Below are 23487 nucleotides of genomic sequence, written 5' to 3'. Positions count from 1 at the left end.
ACGATGAGGCTCCCTTCTCAAAGGTTCGAACTGTCGACCGAGGGGATCACAAGTCCCATTTTCGCGAAATTTCTATTTGGTACAGTTGGTCGAAAAACGGCTGGGGTCCAATATACCCCGTGTGACTATGAAGGGTTAAACTCGAAGAACTTTGATCAGTTGGTAAGAAACCAGAAAAAATAAAGTGCTGTACAGAGATTTGCGGTAATTTCAATCAACGTATTCAATGATTATTGTTTGTTATTTTGTCTTTACAAAATTTTACCGTGTTAATATATTGAAAAAGTGTTTATTCAACAAAAATCGTGCCGCGGTAGGATGTTTCATAAAATAATGTCGCAATGTAATTGCGGCAAAGTATATTCGTCACGTGCCAGACTCGTCTATGCGATAAATGAAAAAAATGTTTTGATATATAATTGATCAATATTATACGGTAATACGAGGTGCATGCCGAGTGGACGTCAGTCGGTGTTATTGATAATGAAACCACGTTGGGAACACGTATTCGTTCCGCAAGTGTTGAAATATAAAATTCGACTGTGTTTATTATTTCGAGGTCGATGGATGACGAAACTTTAACGATGATACCAAAAGTATGTCGAAAGTTAAGTCTTTTATGAAAAATTTCACATTTTTTTTCTCTTTCAAACAATTTTTTTGTTTTCCTAACAAATAAAAACAATTTCGTAAAGTAAATAGCCGTGGTTGAGAGAAAGTCGGAATTTTTGTCGATTCTTTGTCGAGGCTGTTCCTGCCGTAACGTATTATCCTTCGAACAGAAACTCGGTCGACGCCTCCCCCATCATTGTCGCATTCCCATAAACGTTCCTTCAACTTCCGAGTGTTCCAATAAGCTTTTAGTGCCGGTTAGGATTCGAGCTTGTTGTAAAAGGCATTTTGGGCGTAAAGCATCCTCCAAAAACCCATGCCGAGTTTACAAACCTTCAATTTTGCTTTCATCATGTAAATACCCGGCATCTCCGCAGCCTCGATTCGTCAACTCCGGATTAATACTCGGAGCTCAATACGCACACTCCAATAAATATATAAAAAAACAAAAACGCCTGCTAAAAGTATGCGAAGAGGAGGGCACATACGAGGAATAATTGCACTGTATAGAAACGTTAGTATTATATATATATGAGCGGCCGTTGCCTTCTTCCATACGTAACCGACGTATCGTAAAATGAGATGTTGGAAGGGGCACGTGAGGGGGGGAGAGAAGGCCGCTCCCATGTGGACCAGAGAAAAAAGTTGGATGGTGGCCTCTTTTATGGCGTCTGAATCAAGATTAGATTTACTTTGCACCGACGACGAAGAAACGTGAGTACGTACAAACTCGCTCTCCCTCTATCGCTATAAAAATAGAGGCGGGCTCGTATGTATATATTTGTTGGGTATTCGAGTCCCCCTCGTGCGCGAGGCAGACTGCAATAGCACCTTACCATTTCCTATTTCGCTTGAAAATCTCGCGTAGACCAGAAAGAGGCTCTTTCATAGCTCCGGGTCGGGTGTAAGGCGAAAGCAACGAGCGCGAGGCTCAAGGCGTACGAAAGCTTTTTCCCTCTGAGCAGCAACAGCGAGGCCAGCAGCACCCACCAACCAGAGGGAAAAAGGTGAAAGGGTGATCTGGGTTGAAACGAGAGCTGTAAGTTTCATGTTTTACCTTGTACATGCGCGCGCGCGCGCGGGCTCAAAATAAAAAGGTCCAGAGAAAAATAAATGGAAAGAAGGTGCCCGCGAAACGCGAACACTCGCGCGCTCCCGCGCCTTAATATGTAGATTGATATTCGAGATGCGGGAAAGTAGGTGGACCGAAATCGTTCGTTCGTTCGTTCTTTTGTCACCCCTTTTCACCTAATTTCGGTAAGCTCGCTACACTTTTTCTCCCATTTCGTAACACGAACGCTTTTTTTTCTTTTCCCTTTTTTTACTCCCTCCATAATCGCCTCCGAAGAACTTTCTAACGAGCTGTTTAAGCTCGAAAAACTCTCGACGCTTTTTTCTTCCTTGAATCGTGGCATTATGAAGGAGCTCGGAAAGCAAATATTAACTTCGTAACCCGTGCGTGTCCCGGGGAGAAAGTGAGAGAGTTCTGACGATTCGACTATTTTCGTTTTTATCCGCTTTTTAAGACTCTGTAGAAAATTGCTATGTCGGCTTATCCAAGAATGTAGGGCCTCGTTTGTTAACGGATAAGCGCAGAGCCACCCGCCCGACCAAAATTCCGACAGCCGCATTTGTCCACTGCTCGCCCAATTCGATTTTTATTCCAAGAAAATCCACATAAAATATGTCCAATCTCAAAAATGAACTTTCGTTCAGTTACCCTCGGAGAAAAGTGCTTGAAAATATTGAGAGCGAAACGGTCCGCCGAACGAAACACGATTTCGATGAAAAAATCAAGGGCAACTTCGGGCTCTCGTTACATCGGGACTGCATCAAACATTAAAACGAAATTCAATCACTTTTGATGCATCGAGCCTTCATGTTTAATTTACAAAGTTTCTTTTGTCGCTAACGCCTAAAGTCAAACCACTCATTAAATCAGTGCTCGGAGAATGACCAACCGGGATGGAGGACCGTGTCCTCAAATATTTGGCCTTTGCGAGTGGATTCAGTAAGTTAGCAACTCCAATAGAAACATCGTGAACTTCCGAGACCGAGATTCCACATAAATTAGCTGTTTTGAGCTCCGATCAACGACGACCGCGCAATTAAAGCACTCGTTTTTGGAAAAAGCCGCGCATCCGAAGGTGATTCGTAATTCGGCGATCACTCGAATCGTCCATTGTTTTTTTTATCCACATGAAATAATTATAATAAAAAATCGACTTGAAACCGCATTGACGTCTTCCGTTGATTCAACCGGCGCGCGCTCCCGCTCCGAATAATTGAAACCGTTGCGATAAAAAAACGATTGTGGTGTCAGAGAGGAAAAAAAAGTTGACGAATTTATGAGGCATCGTTGAATAAATGAAATTAAAGAAGAAAAATAAAGAGGAGCAGGGTTGGTGCGACCAAGAAAAAGGAGGCACGAAAAAAGATTGTTTTTTTTTTCCCCTCGAGTGTTCTTGCAGTGGCGAGATTAAAGCAAACGAGAAGAAAAAGCTCGCGGAGAAACAAGCGGCGTTTCTTTCTCACGGCAAATATCGCATCACCTTTGAGAGTATTCACAAGCGTGCCAGCGAAAGAGGGCGAGAGCGGGGGGAGGCAAGAACAGAAAAACATTTTAAAAACGTCGTGCGAGCAGGTCTCTAAAGCGATTGTGCTTTCCGGAATGAGCGGAATGAACGAAAACGTGATTCCCCTGTATTGCCAGTCTTGCGTGCGGCTGTACAAACTCTTTTCCCGTGGGATACGAGCGGGAAAAAAAGAGAAAGTAAAAGGGCTAAAATCCTCATGATTTTCATACCTCGTGTCTCGAATGAGAAGGGAAAAAAATAGAGGAAATCGAGCCGCACGAGTCTTCGGATAATAAAAATCCATATGAATGCGCCGTGAGAAAAAAAAATCATTGGAACAACGAAACGTGGCATTTACGGGCTGCCAATGAAACACCCCAAGGTTAAGCACGCGTCGGTTAGACGAATAAAAAAACGAAGAAAACTCTTCCAATGACATCGGAATGGCACGATGAATCAACAATTTTATTTTCTCCAGTGCGCGAGCCGAAGAATCTTTGTCTCAACTCCTTCAATGTTCTTCTTCTCGTCATCATTAGCAGGTCCCGCGTTTATCGCTCGTTTCCAACATCAAAGTCTCTCCCCCCGCGCGCGAACAGCGGGAATCGGCGAATAATTAAATACATCGTAAGGTCGCTCGGTAACTGATAAACTTGAATCTGATTCGCGATCGGAGTGTGTATGAACGTCAATTGGGAAGTTTCTCCTCGAGGCAATAAGTTGAGTAAAAAAGTGTATTCGTCGAGACGAAATTGGCTCTGATATGTTCACATGTATAGTGCTCATATTTATTGTACGTATACGTTAATATTCACGCGTGTTTCCCCCGCGTAGAATTTTGTTTGTATGTATGCGCGAAAGAGAGTGTTCCCTCAAGCATATAATAAAGCGCGCAGCATGTATGGGATGTGGGTGACGGGTTCGTAGCCCGGAGGATTATAATTAAATTTAATTACGTAGTTCACAGCACACGGGGGTCGAAATACACGCGAAGTTATTCAAGGGGGACAGCGGGCGAGGCGCGGGAGGGAGGGCTGCGAGACGAGTTCTTCTGCGTGAGCCCCGCCGCCATTTTGCGAGGCTCTTTTCCATCGCGTAATGGCGCGGTAACCGTGCGCGCTTTCACCGCTAGTGACATCTGTGTAACGCGCTTGTCATTGCTCTAGTGCGCGGCGGCAGCGGCGAGGAGGAGAGTTTGCTCGGGGGATGGACGAGCTCCACGAGACCGGACTGTGGAAATAGCACGGTGGGATCTTGCCTCGAGCATAAATACACATTTGAGCGCGTCTCGCTCCGGTTTTCCCCCGCGTGTGCGGGGATAGAAGCATCTTCATGGAAATTCATGTGTACATATCTGATGCGAAATATTCGGAAGGACGAATGTGTTGCCCCTCGCCCGGCCATGCTCGTTTCTCTTGTTTCATTTAGTTCAAACCAATGTTTTTATATTCCCATTTTCACGAAATACTCTTCCAGCCTTGTTTTCGTACCCTCGGCATGATCCGGCGCACGGTCTCGCTGTGTTCAGCGGCCCCTCGAGTTTGCCTGTAACGTCATTAGAAGCCCGCGGTCCCATTGTGTCTCTCGCCCTCCGCAAACATACGAGCACACATTTAGACCGCAGATCCAACTTCGGGCTCTTCATTTAAATTTATTTTCTACGGATGTCACGTTTTTCCTTCCACCTCTTTACTATACGGCCACATTTTCAAGCCTTTTGTCCATCCGAGAGCCGCGGGAGCTTCACCTCGGATGAAATATATCCGGGTACGCGCTTTTCCATTGAAATAAATATTCTCGTTTGCATGTGTTCTACAGTTTCGTGCTTTCTTCCGAAACCACGCACCCCTCCTCCCCCTTTCTCATCTCTCACCCACCTTTATAACGCCAATTTTCTTAACGTTTTTCTATCAAATTTAACCTCTCGCTCCTCTCGCTGTACACTGCTGCTCCTAAACTGTTTTCATCCCGAATCGGCAGGCACGAGTCAAAAGAACAAGGTCACGTATCTTTCGTTCCGATCTACCATTACTATAAATGCTGTAAGAGATAGAGAGAAACATGTCGGAGAACGTGGAGAGCACGTGAATGAAATAGTACACACAAGCACACCCACGCACACACACAGACTCGGCGAGAGAGGAAAGAGTGCTCGGAGGAAGCTGGTTGATCTCCGTGGAGATCTTCTCCCGCTGCCGCATCCTCCTCCATTAACGATTCATCTTGGATCTCTCCCTCGCGTAAGCTCCGGAGCTTCGAGTCACTTCGACGATGGGAATTTGCCAATTCTCGTGAGCGAAGAGTGTCTGTAGCGAGGAATAGGGCGGGTTACTCCAAAAGTCAACCGTCCAATCTCCTCATCGATATTTCCCCATACAAAAATGCCTATGGACGAAAAAACAGAAGTGAAACAACGAGAGGCAGATGCACAGCTAGAAAATAGAAATAAACGCGGTGACGAGCGAGGGGCGAGCAAGCGAATTGATTTCCAGGCATCTTTCCGGGGCGATCGGCCGCGCGATGGCGAAATTTTTCGTGCTCCCCGCCTCACCGCGTCGGCATGAATTAACTAAATAATTGAGCGTATCGCGCACACCGCTCCGAGTTCCGTTGCTGGCCAGCCGCGCTCGTTCCTGTATCCGAAGAAGCCAGCAATCCACTCATCCGTTTTAATCAGAGCGCGTGAGGTTAAAAAATGTGATTAAATTGTTAGTGGACTCGGTATAATTAGATTCAGAAGGCCCGAGGCGAGACCGAGGTAAAGGGAGCTTCATATTAGTTGTGCTCCTGGATGGAGCAGGGGCTCCGGTCAGTCGGGAAGGGGATTAAAAAAGAGACGGAAAATGCGAGATGAGAAAGAGCGCGAAAGCTCGTGGCATACCGGGCGAGCGAAACACGCGATATCGTTTTATCGGGCAAAGCTCAGAGAACTGGGACATTTAACAAAGCGCCAAACTCCCATGTATACCTGTAGACAAAGCGCGGTGGCCATTTGTACACAAATATAGGGCGATATACAACGACGAATACGAGCAAATATATACGTACACGAAGTCAGTTGAGATTAAACAACGAGAGGGCATATTCGTGAGCGTGGCTACGTACTCTCGGGCCGTAGGCTCGATGTTATTATTGGTAGACAGCACACGTGACGCGAACAGAACCTGGCGAATCGTACGTAATTATATACTATATCGCGCCCGACAATCGTCGCGCACATGCAAATAAAACGATGAACAATCACAAAGGAATTATCATCCCCAAAAGTAATGTCCTCGTATCTTCATAAAATACTCACGTTTTCCTCCTCAATTGAGCCATAACTTTGGAGGCTCGTCGACCACCTCGGAAATTGAGGTTTTTCAAAGTTTTTCACTCTGTGGAATTCTCGGGACTAATCCATTCGCGGAATCCTAGGCTCCTCGAGCTGACAAGACGATTGGATATTTGAAAGCGTTCGCGACATGAACTGTATATACTTGGCAAATTGACGAATTAAATTACCCCGACGCGATATGCGGGGCCTCGACGATGGGAATTTCTGAAATATTCTCAGGCCACGCCTCGCTCACTCTTATATATCCCCGCGTCCTATCCCTTCACATTTTTTTCTATATACTTTCGGACGTACGTACTTCGACATATTTCCTTCCCTTCGTTTTTTCCGATCTTCGGCAACCGGAGAGAGAATATTCGTGGCACGTCTGTGGAATTTTTATTGAAATTGATAGAACGAGCAGCGCGATCGCTCCTCGTATATATATTTTTTGACTCCCACGTATACATCTATAGCCTGCACGCATAGAGGAATTGAGAGAGGAGAGCAAAGTTCGATGCTCCAATGGACTCGCGTCGCCCTCTCGGTGGATCGCGTACCTCGAAAAGAGATCGTCTTACCCCCCCCCCCGGTGAATAAAATGCCGATCAGACGACACATGTGGAAAATCCACTCGTACTCGATATATCAGAGTTACCCAAGGGCTTATCGTCTCGCGTTACTTGTCTCCAGATAAAAAAAGACAAAAAACGCCCATAAGGAAAAACGAGTATTATGCACTACCCGGTATTATTCCCTATCAAAATATTTCCACGGGGACAAAATAGCGTGGATATCGCGAAGCGAATAGATCGCGGGGAATAAATACATCGCAGCTCATCGCGGAGAAACGCATTTCAATTGGTCTCGCATTTCTACTAGAATTTATTCCGACGTTAAAGTATCGGGACGCTCGACGAGATAAATTTTCTTTGTTCAATCAGACTGGGGGGGGGGGGGGGGCTCATTCGATTAATTGCAAAGAGACTTTTTTTCGTAACTGCGCGCGCGAGCGCTCATTTCCTCGAGGAAAGTCGATTAGCGTTCGGTTCTCGTGTGTCCTTTTTCTCTCTCTCTCGCTTCTGTCTCCCCCTCCCTCTTCCTCTCCGTCTCCCGTACTTCTTATTGTTGATGATATTACCGCAAGGTCTTGTCGCGAGGAATAAGGGCCTCTTGTTGCCTCTACTCGTGGTATCGTCTCCAACAGTCTTCTCATTGGTATTCGCGCGATGCACCTGCAGCACTCCATTAACCAAGTTTACGCTGTTGGTATTCCGATAGCTCGGCTCTTTGGGTTCTTCCAAATGCATCCAAGTCGATATCTATAGCGCGCTTTCGGGACACTGCGTAAGCACGCAAAGGTATAGGTATTCGCAGAAATCGAGGCGAGGGAACGCCCAGGAGGGAAAGAGACAGAGAGAAAGAGGGGAAAGGGAGCGTGAGAGAGAGAGAGAGAGAGAGAGTTGAACAAGAACAGTGGCATCGAGTGCAGTCATACATTTGCTCGCGACTGAACTCGAGAGCTAAAACTAACTAGTTGCAGCCTCAAAACTGTACCTCGATATACGTATATCTCTGTGTTTCCTCGCGTATTCGCAAGAGATCGAAAGCACGTATCGTCCATGATAGATATTAACGAGCGATATTATTGTTCTCCTGGAATACACCGGGCCGCTTAATGCACCACCGTAGACGAGAAAGTTCTGTATCGATAAATTGAAAAATTAGCATAAATAGGAACGCCGACGTTCGCGGAACAAGGTTCACTCTTTTCCCTCGATTTCTCTCTCTCGCTGGCTGCATTCCGAGAATTCGTTTTCCCCACGAATTCGTTAATTTCAATTGATGCTGCGGCTCCTCTCTCAAGATCCCACAAACACAATACGACGTCGGGCACCGAGTTCTCGTTCGCGTGACTTTGACGATCAAAGATCCTCTCACGGGTTCCGGGAAAATGGCTGCGGAACGTGGAGCTCGCGGGGGGGGATCCACCGCAAGGTATCGAGTTTCCGGTATCTGAGCAGGGTGCACAGTCCAATGAGAAAGAGAGACGCAAGATCCTCGGAAGCTCCGCAGTGCAACTCTAACTTTCTACCTCGAGTACGAGCTCCAGGCTCCAGGTAACCTCAGCAGTTCTGCGGATACTGAGAGGACCAAACTCGCTGCTATTTCAGTGGCATAATACACGAGCATTATAAATGTATATGCGCCGAGTTGCGGAGCGAGTCGTGCTCTTTCGTAACAATAATACCACGTGATTCGATCCGCACCGTGCAACCGGAGGCTCTGTCACATTCCTCACCCAAATTAGGATACATCCGCGTATTTCAATTGAGCTTTTCAATTAGCGGAGATGGAAGTGCCTCGTAGCCGGGCGGAGGGGAGAGGAACGAAGAGAAACTTTGACTCTTTCGCAGAACTGCGCGCGCGCGGAGCAGGCTCCGATTCCATTCAAAGCATTTCACTATAATTCTGGAGAGGAAAATAAAAATATTTTATTCCCGCATCACTTAAGCTCGCTTCTTCCTCTTCTTCTTTCCTCAATTCCTTCAAGACTCTTCATTTTTATTGGCGAGATTTATGCGTCGCCGTACTACATGCCCGATGTCCGAACTATCCACCGGCTCACTAAACCACCCGCTTCACCTTTCTTTCTCTCCGTACGTATATACGTACACGCGTCTGTAAAAAAATCCACCATACTTACTGGCTCATAAAAAAAAGTAATCTGGACAAAGAATAAAAGTTTGCTTGTCTCGCGCCCGCGCGCTGAGAAGCGACTCGAGATTACGTAAGAGCGATACACCGCTCCGTGTACTTGCACGCGAGAGCGCTCTCGCTCGCGGAGCTATCCGCCGCTGGTGATGAATTCACCGAGATGAAATTCTTATAGCCCATATTTTGTATCAAGTTACGATAAGGCGAGGAGAAAAGCGGCGTAATATCCGGGCGTATCGCACGCGTGCGTGTCTCAGCGCTCACTTCATCTGATACGAGGTTCATTGAGAAGATCGCAATTACGAGGGATCGTTCGATCCAAGGAGAGAGACGAAGAGGGAGGGAGGGAGGGAGGATCGATCTGTCGGAGAGACAAAAGCGTTGTGGCGAGCACGGGAGAAGAATCGTTCTGTGGATTCAGTAGCGTGGGGTAGGTCAACGAGGGTCATACAATTACGGGGACTGGTTGGAAAAAAATGAGAAAGTGACGAGGCCGGGGAAGCAGGTAATGTAAGTAGAAAGGGTCAACGATTGTCGGACAGCGCGAATAAAACGTTTGTCTCGCGCGTTTACCCACCCGTTGACCTGGTTCGCCCTTTTTTCCCGAGAATTCAGGCTTTCCTCCGGTTTTTTGTTTTCGAAACAGTTATCGTTTGGTTATATAGCAAAGCGAGTTTTCTTTTGACACGCGATCTCCGCCAGCCGCACGCCTCCTCAAACGTCTCTTTTTCAAGGGATTTTCCGGGCTAGCTTTGAAAATTTGCATTTCACGAATTTCGTACTATCGAAGTTTCTATCAATGCCAGAGGGACGCTCACAATCTGTCCTTCTCCTATCAGTTTCTAATAGTTATTCAAATATCTCACCGCCGCTCTCGCAGCTTCTCAGAGCCAATATAACATTCCGGGAATACTGAATCTTGATGGCAGCGAACCACGCAAATTTCTGTACTCTATATCGATTCCCCCCTACAAGAGATGGAAACGCGATGGTAAAAGCAGGGAGTCTCGTGCGCTAGCCCCCTCCTTCTCGCCCCCGTTCACTTTGTTCGCTATCCGTTTCCCTCGCTCTCCTTCCTCGCGATTTTCTCGCGTTTGACTCTCACGTCCCATGAACAATTCAGTTCTGAACCAATACACTTTGAAATAACGCCCTCGGAGAGACGTTCCCGTAATAGCTGGAAATGTAAATTTGATTAAGTCTCGAGAAACGTATCAATTACATGCCCGAAGAGTATTTCTGATAAGGCGATGCGCACGCGATAAAATTGAAGGAATGATTTAGGCATTTGGTCCCACACGGTGGTTTCGTTCGGCTTGTGGCAGTGTCGCACGAGCTTCGATAAAACACTATAAACGAAGAATGCTCTTTTTGCGTTTTATATTTTGTTTAAAAAATGTTGCTCTTCTTGGAAATAATTGGAGCAGCCTATTTTTCCTAAACATTGCTGCTACCTTATTTCTCGTTAACTCTTTAACTCTTTCGCCTTTCTTTCTTCTCTATTTTTCTTGACGTTTTATTTCTAGGACGAATAGTTCTCGGATGAATATTCCAAGCAAAATCCTGAGCCACGCCGACTGACTCGCGGTGTACCTCGACGCGAATCTCGGTTAAGAAATCCTCGAGGCTTTCTCACTGTGAACCGAGCGAGCACGCGAAAAAAGACGGGAGCACAGAGTATGAGCTAGAAAACGAGATGCTCCGCGTTCCATATCGCGTGTATATCTTTACCGTTATGGTCGACCTCCTCTCGTTGGACCTTTCGCTCTCACTCCTATCGGATTTAGATACCCGACTTCCGTCCCTTTCTCTCTCCCTCCCTCGCACCTTCTCTTCTTTCATCTTCTTCATCTTTTTTTCACTCTTCTCTCTCTCTCTCTCTCTCTATATTATGAGAGTCTTTTGCACTTTTCAGCGGAAATTCTTTTACCCTCGAAACCGAAGGCTTGTACGAGCTTACGAATGCCATGGCTCCTGGATGGGGCTCTCTTCCCGTGAATGAACGATACTTCTATTTCATTCACACGATTCTCCGTATCGTTTTCGCCCGATGGTTCATCATGACACTGTAATGGGCAGGGTGATAAAACGACTTTCTTGATTTCGAATATCAAACGTTATTCCATTGAATCTTCCAGCAGGCGTTCCGAAGGCGGCTTAACGTTCGTACTAAAATCCTAATTCAAAGGTTTACGTGCGGCGAGCAAAGTGAGGGAAAAAGGAGAAGAAAAATAGTAAAAATTTCATCAAAAATTTACGAGGGTGTCTGACCCAGGAAATTTCTCAGCCCGCTGTCGACCCCATTTCGTCGTGTCGTGTGCATGCCCATACTCGAAGCATATTACTCCCTCGCGTCGATTTTCCTCGCCCGCTCATTCTCCAAAGCGTAAGCGTAATCACCGGCTTTAATTAAAAAAAATTAAGTATAAAAAGGCACAAAAGAGGCAAAGTTCGTCGGTGTGCTCGTTTTTTCTACTCCCTTCATAATTAATATTCTTAAAAAGCAGCAAAAAATTCCATTCTTGCTTATTGAAGCATGCGTCAAATGATCCTCGCTCGCGATAATATCATCGACGCGCGCCGAGTCTCTGCTTTTCTTTTTCCGCTCCTTTCGTGTCCTCTTTCTCGCAGACTTCTACCTCTGACGCAATAATACCCCCAACTTCAGAATTAATCCGTGGCTTGTTACGCAGCCCTGACGCCAGCGACGGCAAGTCTCGCTAAGATCCGCGCAGAGCATAATGGCGACAGAAAGGAGAAGATGAGCAAGGGGCCGGGGGAAGAGAAACGCGGATTCCAGGAGCGAGCTTAGCGCTTGCGAGCCAAGAGAAACTGAGTGACAACTAAGCCGAAGTTGAAGAAGGCCGGAAAAACGATAGTCGCCTTCGTCTTTTGTACGAGACGAATTTTCTCGAAGACTGAAAGTCATCCTCCGAGATGCATGGACGTGTGCCAATAATTACTCGCTCCGATGAAACTTTGCGTAAAACATCTCTAGCGCACAGACATTCGAGATCGGAACCTGTAACACTACTTCCCGTGGAGCAAATATTCCCTTTATTAACACCGCGTCAGACCCGGATTTACAAGTACACAAACAGACCGAGCGGAGCGAGGGTGGGAGGGGAAGCAATGAGAGATGCACGGAGATGGGCAAAAGCGTGTTGCCGTTGTGTCTGCTTTGTTCCTGTTTCCTCCTTCACCCTTCACCATCCTCGCTAACCTCCTTGACAACTGGGAGAGAGCCCGCGTGACGCTCGATTGTGTACTGGCTAAAATGGGTGAAAATCCCGAGAGGACGAGAGCTCACACAGATTCTCCGCTCCCTCGGTCTTCGCCTTCTTGCTTTTCCCTCTTTCTGTTTCTCTTTCTCGCTCCCATTCCCGCCTCCATTGTGGAAGCTCGAGCAGCTGGCATATTTCAGTTGGGAATTCAAGAATTAATTGCCATCCAACTCTTTACTTCTACCTCGGAATATCAAGTTTTCCATTGGCGCCCACCCCTCTCTTAAACGCTCTCTCGTCGCTCATTTCATCTCTCCGCGTGCGGTGTGACACTTTCAATTTATTCTTTTTCCGGCCTTTTTTGCCACGGGACACGTTTGTTCGGGCGGCTCCGAACTTCGGCAGCCTGCGGCGCTCGACTCGACACCGCGTTTTCTGCTCTTCTCCCTCGCCGGCCAGTTTCCGCGCGCGAATGTGATACTCAAATCTCACTCCACGCCCCCCCATATTTATGCGTCTTTAGAATCAATATGAACTCACCTTCGAATAAAACCTATTTTCACCGGACTCTCAATTCCGATGGAATATTTCACGGAAATCTCGAATTCTCAACGCCATCGCGCGCAGCTTCATCTCTTTCCATTATTTATTCGCACGAGCATTATTCAAACATCAGAATATATCGAGCTGACCGGCGACGTTATCCTCGAAGAAAGATTTTGCGTTTTCGAGGGAAATACTCACACGCGATTCGAGAGGTATTGGGTCCCTCAGCAGGCTCACCAGACATGTGTACTCAACGCTGGCGCGCGCGTTTATTCATGAGTTATTCAATAAGCACGAGGGACCCGAATGGCTGGGCACCGTGTTTGGTGTACCTGCTCTCGATTCTTTGGTTATATGAATCGAATACGCGCTTACCGGAAGCTCATGCATTTATGATTTTTTCGAGCGATAACGAAACGTTATCGAGCCTGCTGTAGGTATTATTGGGCGAATTCTCGTTTCTCGTGGCGACGCTTCGACTCGGACAAATGATTTTCAATTAAAGGAAATTCGTGGGGAAGCAAAACTTTTGACACCGCGGGGTTAACATCTCGCGGTTCAAAGCCCGACGATCCGCCGGAAGAGTTGAAAAAATTTACATCCAACGCGAATTCCACTGATCGGTAAGGACGAAAAAAGGAACGAGCGGATAGTGGAGCGTGCCAAAGTGAATTGGAGAAATGAGGGAACATGCCTTTGAGCCGAAAGATGCGTTTTTGCATTGGAGTATCGCGAAATGGAGCTTTTGATTAAAGATTCGAGGAGCGATACTCTTGTACGTGATTATGGAATGCCACGATCGAAGAACATGACCCTGTTCGTTGGCCCTCCGTGTGCGCGTCTTCATCTTTTATTGCTTTCGAGTTGAACGCGAGAGTCGGGAATAGGAAACGTAAGAGTGTAATATACAGGTTGTGCCATAGCCCACGAGAAAAAGGGGATTTCAAAGTGGAGCGAGTGAGTCGCAGTCAGACGAGGTTAATCAAGCTTCGCTCTCGCGATTGCTCAGAGTTATTGATCTGCACGAACCGCTTGACGATTTTTCCTCAGTGAATAAACGCGCTTAAACCGGGCTGAAAAAGCGGGTTGTTCCTTTGAAGAAGCCTGTAGACGAAAGAGCCTGGCATTCGAGCGAGCGAGTGTCGAGACTGATCCTTGGACGCAAAGAGTCGTACAGCATCAGCCTCTTCGCTCCTCAGTGTGTACGAAGAGGATCGCATCCGTGTCACTTTGCATATTGATGCGCGTACGAAGAGTCTACCGTTGGCGCTCGTAGTTCATCCTTTTTCTTGCCGAAACGAAAATAAGGGAGTCCGAAGTCGGTCCTATTCTCGTAGTAAGAAACAACTAAAATAATACTCGATATAGGCACGCATGAAAGTACAGAAAAAATGAATAATTTTGCCGGTGATAAGAAATTCTGTAAAAGTAGCTGCCGCTCGAAGATTCTTTCGGCGGAATCACTATATGTTTATCTACTCTAAGTATATTGGATACTTTAGTCGAGGGACGGCAAGGGGAAGGTTGCGTCGAGAGGAATATCACACGAACGAGATACACGAGGCGTGGAAACACTTTGTAGAAGGGTAACTCATCGCGTGGCTCTCGACATTGAGATGTCTAAGTCACATCGTACAGCAGCATCCACAACCCCATGCCTATATTACTCGTGTATCGAAGTGATACTTGCAGTGCTTCTGTTTGACGATAGCGCGATGGTGCTCGAGACCTGGCGAGCTTTTCTCTCTCCCCCCCCCCCCCCCCCCCCTTCCGGCCGTCTCTCTTTCAAAGCACTTTGCATATTGATGCACCGGATAGGGTGCAAGTATCGAGAAAGACCGAGCGAGTACGGCCACCTTCGGTTTTGCTGGTGCACACCTCATTGCTTCTACCTCTGGAATATACTTTGCTACCCCAAGCCTCGATACTTGCTCGCTCCCTTGCTCTATCTCACCCCCCTTCTTTCTCCTTACCCTCTCGCTCGTCCGTAGCGTCCTTCACGGAGTTTTCTACCTCGGTGGATCATAAAAAACCTGGAGTTTCCATCATTGACATTTACCGAAAGTTCGGAGCAAGCCATTCGCGAAGGCGAGGACCCTAATCTGCCGCCCTTGGAGCAGCAGCTTCTCAGCGGTTTACTCATCCATTATTGTATTTATATTTGAAGAAAAATCATTCATCGAATAAATAAACAGAGGTTTTCTCGATAGCGAGATGGACGAATGTGCGGGAGAGGAATTTTTCTTGGCGTATTTTTAACTGGTTTGACCTACGACACTTTTCTGCGCAACTGGCGTTTATATTCTCGTCCATATTCCCGCAGAGCTGGGCGCGTTCTATATTCGGTGCATAAAATATTCTCTTTGTGCAATGGCCTCGAGCGCCAGCAGCGAGGCGACGACGATACTTTTTAAGGCGTTCCGAAGGTCGCTTCCCAAGCTCGAGGCAGCGTCCAAATGAGTCTAAATCGAGAAAGATTTGTAAAGTTTTCTAGCCACGTAGATTGCGACACGCGCACTAGCTCAAGATAAATAAGAATCCCGGAGGATGCGGCGTTGAAAACGAAGCTTCGGTCCGATTGGCTGGCACTCTGAAAACTCAAATTTGAGATATTTCTCCTGTCGTAGGGCTACGAATTTGAGGTGGTGCAACATTTTTTAATCCCAAAGTTAAAAAATATCCTCCATTTGGTCGGAATATTAAAACGTACGTGTGTAGGGTGTGTACGGAGGACCGTGCGGCTTGGTGAAGCAGCTCGCGCGTGGCGCACTCTCGGGAGCTTATTTAAAACACAGGACAATGAAGGATAACGCGAGCATTGTCCACCGTTGGGGTAGTTAAAACTTGTCTCGTAATTACTCTCGTTTAGATGGCTGCTGGTGTACGTCCCTGTGTCCATTCTCGTACCATCTCTCGGAAAGCTTCCCCCCCCCCCCTCCCCTCCCCCCGCCCTTACTTTCATCCGTTATCCTTCTACCTCCTTGGTTCCAGCCCTCTCCCCCTTTGTCACACTTTTAGTGCTGTTGCTTTGTCGCTTCCTCTCCTCTTTTTCAGCCCTTGTGGGATTTACCTCGTTGGCTTCCTCGTCAACTCCCATCCTCCCCTCCCGTCGTCCTCTCGTTGTTTTCAAGCCTCGCTCCCTTCCTCTCTCGCTCTCTTTCTCGCCGTCTCGTATGGGCTTTCTCATAACTTCACCCTGGCTAATTATACACAAGCCATTTCTATGTGCTCTCCCTTATACGCTCGCTTTATCATAATCCATTAGTGCCTTAAATCAAACCACCGGTTCGCCCCCTTGTTGCATAATTATCTGTAGCGAGGAGGATATTCATTCGGTAAAATCGAAACACCCGTGCACACTTTTGTTATTCCTGCCGATTACTCCCTCGAGAATTCACTCGGGTGGGCAGTAATTGTGAGTTACGAGACAGCAGCACACTTTTTTCCTGAGAGCAGCTAACAATATTTAAAGAGGGTTACGCGCGCGCGCGCGCGCGCCGCGAAGCAACTTTTTCCAACTCTCCGGAGAGTTGCATTATACGAGGAAAAAGTGTACATTAAGGAATTCCATTGGAATGAAAAAAGGGTTGAAAATACAGGTCACATTCGGAAGTGGACGCGTACGTAACGTGCATTGTGCTTTAGTCGAAGGCTTTTTTCTTCGTTTTATCTCTCCTGCCTCTCGGTGCACGCTCGTCCTTTGCCACAACGTCCGGTCGTCTTTGTATAAAATTACGTGAATTCTTTAAGCACGCGAAGCGCTTTCCCGCTTTTTCTTCTCTCCTTCTCTCTCGACTCTCTCCTCCCCGGTCATTCTTTCTCTCTCGTAATTATTTTAGTGAATAGAGAAGAGTATTCTCCCGCGCGAGAACACTGCGGCTCGAGGTACGCGAACGAGAAGAAAATAATACGAGTAGTAGTGACTTCCGGTCAGATGCGGAAGCGTCGAGATACGAACGGGAATTTAATTAACTCGGAGATTGCAGGAGACGCTTAAAAATTGGTGCAATAAATTTAACTTACTACTCCAGGGACTTTCTCTCCTCTGAGTTTGTCCCGCGCGCGCTTTGAACGAGCGCCGCTCAAATCAACGAATATCGACTCGAGCCAGATTCCAGGGCTCTCAAGAATCATTTATAAAGATTCTGCTCTGTGTCTGCGACCCGAATATCCTTCGAGCATAAACGGAGCTGTATCGGTGACCCATTTTCCAGAGCATCGTCGACAAGTTTTAAGGGCTCTTCTCACATTACTCTGATATACATTACGATGCATGCATAATGGAAGATGATAGTGCGCCCAAACTTGGGTCTCATCAACACACTCCGCATGAAATTCGTCCACTATATCGACACGGAGCGTTGAATGTCCGGGGGAGGGAGGGGCTGTAATAACCATTTCCGCGTTATCAACTAGCGAGGAGTTTACGCGTACGTTACACGCTACTACGACGTGGGTATATAACGTCGCGAAGCAAAGAGCTCGAGCACGAAATCAAAGATCTCGGAGGAATGGAGGAAATGCGAAATAAACGAGGCAGAAAGTAGAAAGAGGAGGCGAGCAGCGAGGAGCAAGGGTAAAGGGAAAAAGAACAAATAACGAGACGTCCGGTGAAGGCGTCCGGCAATAAAAGTTCCAGAAATCATCTATATACGTGTCTAGATGTGTGTTTGTTGGGCAAGGGATCGAAGGGGTGGGGAGTCTCCGCGATACAACAGCCTCGGTGTGTATATGGCTTTCGAGAATTATATGTCGCCCTGCATCGTACAGGTTTATTTCTTCTTTTACTCGAATACGTCACAAACCTTACTTTGCCAGATGATCTTACGACGTAGCAAAGGAATAAGACGAACGGAAAATAAAAGAAGGAACGAGGCAGAGGGAGAGCGAGGGGTGTGAATTTTTTGCTCTTTCTTCTCGTCGACCATCGATTTCCCATACGGCAGAACATTCGAATTCCTTTCCTTTCTCTGCCTCTCTCTCTCTCTCTCTCTCCTCTTTCATTCTATTTCTATTTTCTTTCTCTTTCCTTTTACACTCTGTCGAAACTTTACGAGGAACGATCATAGCGGGTGTTAAATTTCGTGAGCAGGACCAACTCCAAGATTCTCGTGGGTAGGTTTTAGTACCGGGGCTTCGTTGTCCTATACACGTGTTGCCAACTCGAAAACGATCTGAAACACTTGAATTATCCGGATCCCTATTCGCCCTTCGTACGAGATTTTTACACTCTCGGATCCTCCTGCTCGCACGCCCGAGAATTTACTCTGATTTGACACGGACTGCGTTTTTTATTTTCTCGAAAGGTACCGGCGGCGTACACACATTTGAAAATACTTATTTTTCACACGTTTGTAAACATATGTTTTCAGATTGAAATATGAATTATTCAATTGGAATGAAAATTCGATTCAACGCTACACTTTGACTCTTGAACGCGTCACCGCGTTGTCGCAACTCGAACGTAAATGGAGTTTCGATTTTATTTTTTAATCGTTATTTCTCTCTTTTTTAAGTGAATTTTGATGACTTTTTTTTTGAAAATAATTTAATGGTACACGTCGCGGTGAATTTAAAATAAATCCTCCAAGACTCCACCACTCGATGCCTGAGGCTTCAAAACCGTCGCGTCACTTCTCATCCCTCGGTTTTCCCCACTCTCTCTCTCTCTCTCCGTCTCGCTCGCGAAACAGAAAATTGGCCCATCCATTTCTCGTCGCGCGGTGTACACTTTCCAGTTGGAGAAAACCAGCATCGTGTCCCAGACAACTAGCGTTTCTATATAGGAGAGTTTGGATTGCCGGAGAGGCTGCGTTGAATAAATGTATTTCGAGAGCACTTTCGGCGAGGCTGTGCAAGCTGCCTCGCCGTAGATTTTCATCTCTCTTCTGCTCTGACCCTTTTTCACTGTTGTCGCATTTCCAACGAGCAGGGCTCTCCTTTTCTTTCTTGCAATCATCTCCCTCCCTCGCTCGCTCCTTCTCGTCTTTTCATTCTTCCTTTTCTACACTCTTTCGCACGCTACCGCGGTGGCAGGAGTCAGAGAGAAGAGAGAGAGAGAGAGAGAGACCGCGAAAGGTGAGCCGCCCGATGCGGCGTGAAAGAAACAAAAAGTCTGCCTCGTTTCACGTACAACCGCCCCCAGTTTTTCCCCTTTCCCTCTCATTTCCATATTCCCTCGCATCAACTTTCAAAACTGTCCGCCCGCGATCCGAGCAAATATACACTTCGATCTTCTATTGACACACGAATTAATTTAAAAAACGAGGTAGAGAAAAAACTGTTGACGAATTCGGCACACGATGCCGGAGCCGCTTTTCCACAGAAATCCATTCCTTTGAAGGGGCACCGACAAACGCGGGTGCTTCAAAAAGTCATCAGTTTTGCTCGCATAGTTGCGGTTTACGCATAAAGTTCACGAGGTGACTGTTCGTTATTATCTCTTCACTTTATTTCCGTGTCCTCGCGGTGACGAGGGGGGGGTCCTCGTATCGTCAACGATCGATCATTTTGTCACCTCGCGTTCCCTTCTTTCTCTCACGAGGCTTTACCGGTGTCCGGATCGTTTACAATTGATTAATGAATCGCCCCGTTATCGCGATCCCTTCTCGCATTGCACAACGAGAGGCAGATAGAAAAAGAAGCAAGAAATGTCTCTTGAGGATCGCCGATCGCACGAACATCCGCGTCAGAGCTGGCCCCAAAGTCGCTTTTGAAACGCTCTGTAAATTCGAAAAATCTAGTCTCTTTCAAGAGTACTGATTCAAAACGTGGACGATGAGCGAGATAAAAAATGCAAAATAAAAAAAAAAAAAACAACCGTTGTTAAGCTCCGAGTGAAGAATTGGCCTCCGAATGAAACTTCAAAGAGGCTCGTTTTTATCTCTTGCTCTCCTTCCCTCTCTTTCGAATCAAGTGTTTACCGTAAACCCGCCACAGATTTTCCACTCGTTCTCTCGTACATACAAGAGCAAAAACCCGCACTCCTTTTCCAAGTTATCTGACTACTAGCAAACACTCGACGCTGTTTTCTTGCTCGAAGCGAAATGTATACAATAATTATATTACACTAAACGATATTTGTTTTTCCTCCTGTCATCCTGAGCGAACGAATATTTAGTACGTTCTTTATATAGAACAATAAAACATGTGTTTCTTCGTCGTCCGTAACTCTTTGCTGTCAAAAACTTGAGTTACAAAAGAACCGTAACCGCGCGCGGGGACCTGCGAAAAAAGCACGAGAATTGTTGACCCTCGCGGAAAACCTCAAAAAGGTTTAATTACTCTCATACATTTAACCGTTCGCGAACAGCCGCGCGCGGATGTTTTGTCGCAACGATTTCCGCAAAGCGAAGCAACATCTGCGGCCAATACATCGAGGTCACTGCCATTAATTCAATCTCGATATTCGATAACTCTCTCTTCAGCCCGTTCTAACGTCAGCCACAGATTACGTTAATGTGTGCGCGCGCGTGTGTGTGTGTGTGTATGAGTCACACAAAAAGTGAATGAAACGGAGGCCAGTATAGGTATAGTCGGGATGCCAGTGAATCCCTAAAAAAAAAATGTAAATAATCGATAAACGGAAGTGGATTTAAATGGCGAGGTGGAAAGCCTCGAGAGTACATTTCTTTGGGCTCGGCATCGCGCCGGCACACAGGAGAAACTCGCCCTTTCCCGGGCGTCGTCGTTCCATTTTTTCTCCTTTCCTTTTTCCTCCATCGCCCCGTGCATGCTACAGAGTCCTTCCGGTAAAACCTTCTCCTCATCCTCTTGTCTCTCCGTTTGGTGCTTTGTGAAAAAAAAAAAAAAAAAAAAAGCAAAAAAAACTAAAGGAAGAAAACAGAACGAAGATCTGAAGCGAAAACGCGTCGTTAGCGTTTTATCGGTACCGCTGCGAAGCTGTGTACGTGTGCGTGTACGTTTGTGTGCGAGGATCGGGTCGCCGCGGCGTGTACGATGGTCACAAAGTACGAAGAGATCCTTCGGCCCTGAGAGCACCACATGCCATTTTTTCTCTCAACTTGCTTCCATTACCACGTGATTTATTACCGATGGAAAAATATAATCGTTGAAAAAGGACGAGACTCTGGCTGCTCCCCGCGTCGTTTTTCATACCGCGTTGCTTTCTTTTTCTCGCGAGCCTTTTTCCGCCTACGTGATATTCCGATTTTTTATTCATCCTTTGAATAATTTGCCCCCCGGCTGGTTTTAAATCCGCCACAAACGGCAGTCGAGCAACGGGAGAATAAAAAAATGTATGTTCCCTAATAGATTAGGCGAACCCGGCTGGAGGCAGCACGAAACACGGATCCTTAGCGGCAATGAAAGAACCGTCTTTCGAACGGTTGGTCAGAAATTTAAGTTGGGTACTTTCGCCTCGTTTCCTCCCTCATCGAACTTCTCGACCTTTTCCCGCTTCCAGTCGCCCTCTCCCTTTTCACTTCTCGCTCGTTTGATGCACGTGATCGTGAAACGTTTGCTGGCTCCGGGATCAAACGATCGTGGCCAAGTTGTTCCTTAACCCAAGACAAGAATAAGGAAGCCGAGGCGGGGGTCCAGAGAGCAGCGCCGGCAAGCCAATAAGAACGAAAGCAAACCCCATGCCGAGGAATCCAACGCTACACCGTAGATTTCTTCATCGTCCTCCACTCAATGGTGATTGGAACGAGTAAAGCAAGAGAAATAAAGCGAATTGCAACGATCCCCCCCGGCACGTAGTACTCTGAGACTATGTCCTATTGGAAGCAACCTCCCTCCACCTCACGCTCTTCCACCCCAGGACACATGGATGTTGGCCTTGGCAATTTCGCAAAACCACCGGCACGTACTAACCGATCTCTGTCTCTGCGTCTCTCTTCATCTTTCTCACTCCCCCACATACCTTGACGTTTTTCTCTTTGCTCTTCTCCCCCCGTCTGACTTGAAAAAATTCTTTCGATTGGACGTTTCGTGTCCTTCGACTGCCCGGATTCTTCGATCTCGTAATACATTTAAGTTACGTTATTCTCAAACGCGTCTACTTTCTGGTATTGTGAGACAAAATTTTCGTGACGTTTCAATGACGTCAAGCGAGAGAATATTTGTTGCAGATCTCGCGGCGAGACTCCAAATGCACCCGTCAAAAATGCTTTTTCTCTATTTGTGCTCGCGGGCGCTTCGTTCGGCGCTTCGCCATTCTCACGAGCTGCTCCCAGACATTTGCTGACGCGTTCGAGATACACGTATACAGTTGGGAGTGTAAATTTTATGAGAAAAGAAAAAAAAGCGTATACCGGCCTCGGATCAAGTCCAACCAGTAAAATCGGTGCTCCGAAAATACGTGCGAGAGCGAAGAAAATGGTGATGGAGCAGAGAGCGACGAGACGATAAATGAGGGTGAAACGAAGTGAGCTACAAAGATAAAGAAAAAGAAGTGAATTTCGATGCGGAGATCTCGTCTCGCTCCGGTGTATATACCCGACGAAAAATACAGCGGACACGCGTTTCCCTTAACTCTCCGAGATAGCAAAGTTACGAGTGAAACAAAAGCTCCGGGATAATAAAACGTAGCACACGTTTCCTTTCGCGAGATAGAATGAGCGAGAGACACACGCCAGAGAGAAAATGAGAATTACAGGGTTACCCAACGAGATGTGATTACGATCGGTTCTCATGCCTCGAATCATGTGTTTCGAGAAAACAGATTGAATCGGACTGTTGTCAGCAGGGGACACTGCAACAAGCTAATCGAAAAACAAAACTAAGTGAGCTTTATCGGTATAAATTAACTTCTTATCCGCACGGTACACTCGAGAGACTCTTGAAAAATTGTGATTTTACGTTTGCCTAACTCGCACACAAACGTTTTCAACTTATCTTCCGAGGATTTTTCCACCGCAAATAGACCAGAGGAATTCCCCAGCGTCTTTTGTTTCCTCCTCGTAAAGAAAGCTTCGCGAACCGCCTAAACAAAATAATTTTCCACTCGAATTTTCCTGCGTTCCATTACCACTCACTTGGGAATAAAGAATCGTTCCAAAAGTACCGAAAAACCTTGTCAAAACCAAGGAAATTTTGGATCAAGAAAGTAACGTCGCTGCTCCCGATTACCCGCGATAATGGTCTTGTGCCTTACGGATATACGAGTAAAACCACCATCCGTAGAACCGGAACGAGACGCGGGGCCAACAGAAAGAGAAACATGGCGGAATGGAAGGGAAAGACGGCCGTGATGGGTTCGGTGCGTATGATATCAGTTACGAAAGTGCACAGGGGAGCGGCCGCAGCGCGTATGCGATGGCGGATTGCTTTGGAAGGGTGATGCACCAGGCGAGATTAACGGGAAAGCCGCAGGACGACTGTGCAGCGCTCGATAATATCCATATTCAATGGGCACCAATGGTTTATGCCGATGAGCCTTTCACGCAGTGGCGTTACGCTCGTAGCTAAATGGAAGTGAGACAGCCAGAGAGAGAGAGAGAGAGAGAGAGAGAGAGAGAGAGAGAGAGACTGC

At 46.7% G+C, this 23487-nt stretch overlaps 1 protein-coding gene across 5 annotated transcripts in view; it reads left to right on the top strand.

The window, feature by feature from the left end:
* Positions 1-23487, top strand: part of GluRIB (Glutamate receptor IB) — a 169598-nt gene that overhangs the window by 20795 nt on the left and 125316 nt on the right. The gene's annotated exons all lie outside the window — the stretch shown is intronic.

This window comes from Venturia canescens, chromosome 10 (assembly GCF_019457755.1).
Source record: "Venturia canescens isolate UGA chromosome 10, ASM1945775v1, whole genome shotgun sequence".
Classification (NCBI taxonomy): Eukaryota; Metazoa; Arthropoda; class Insecta; order Hymenoptera; family Ichneumonidae; genus Venturia; species Venturia canescens.
The sequence above is the reverse complement of the archived record's forward strand: the minus strand, read 5'-3'. Positions and strand labels throughout refer to the sequence as shown.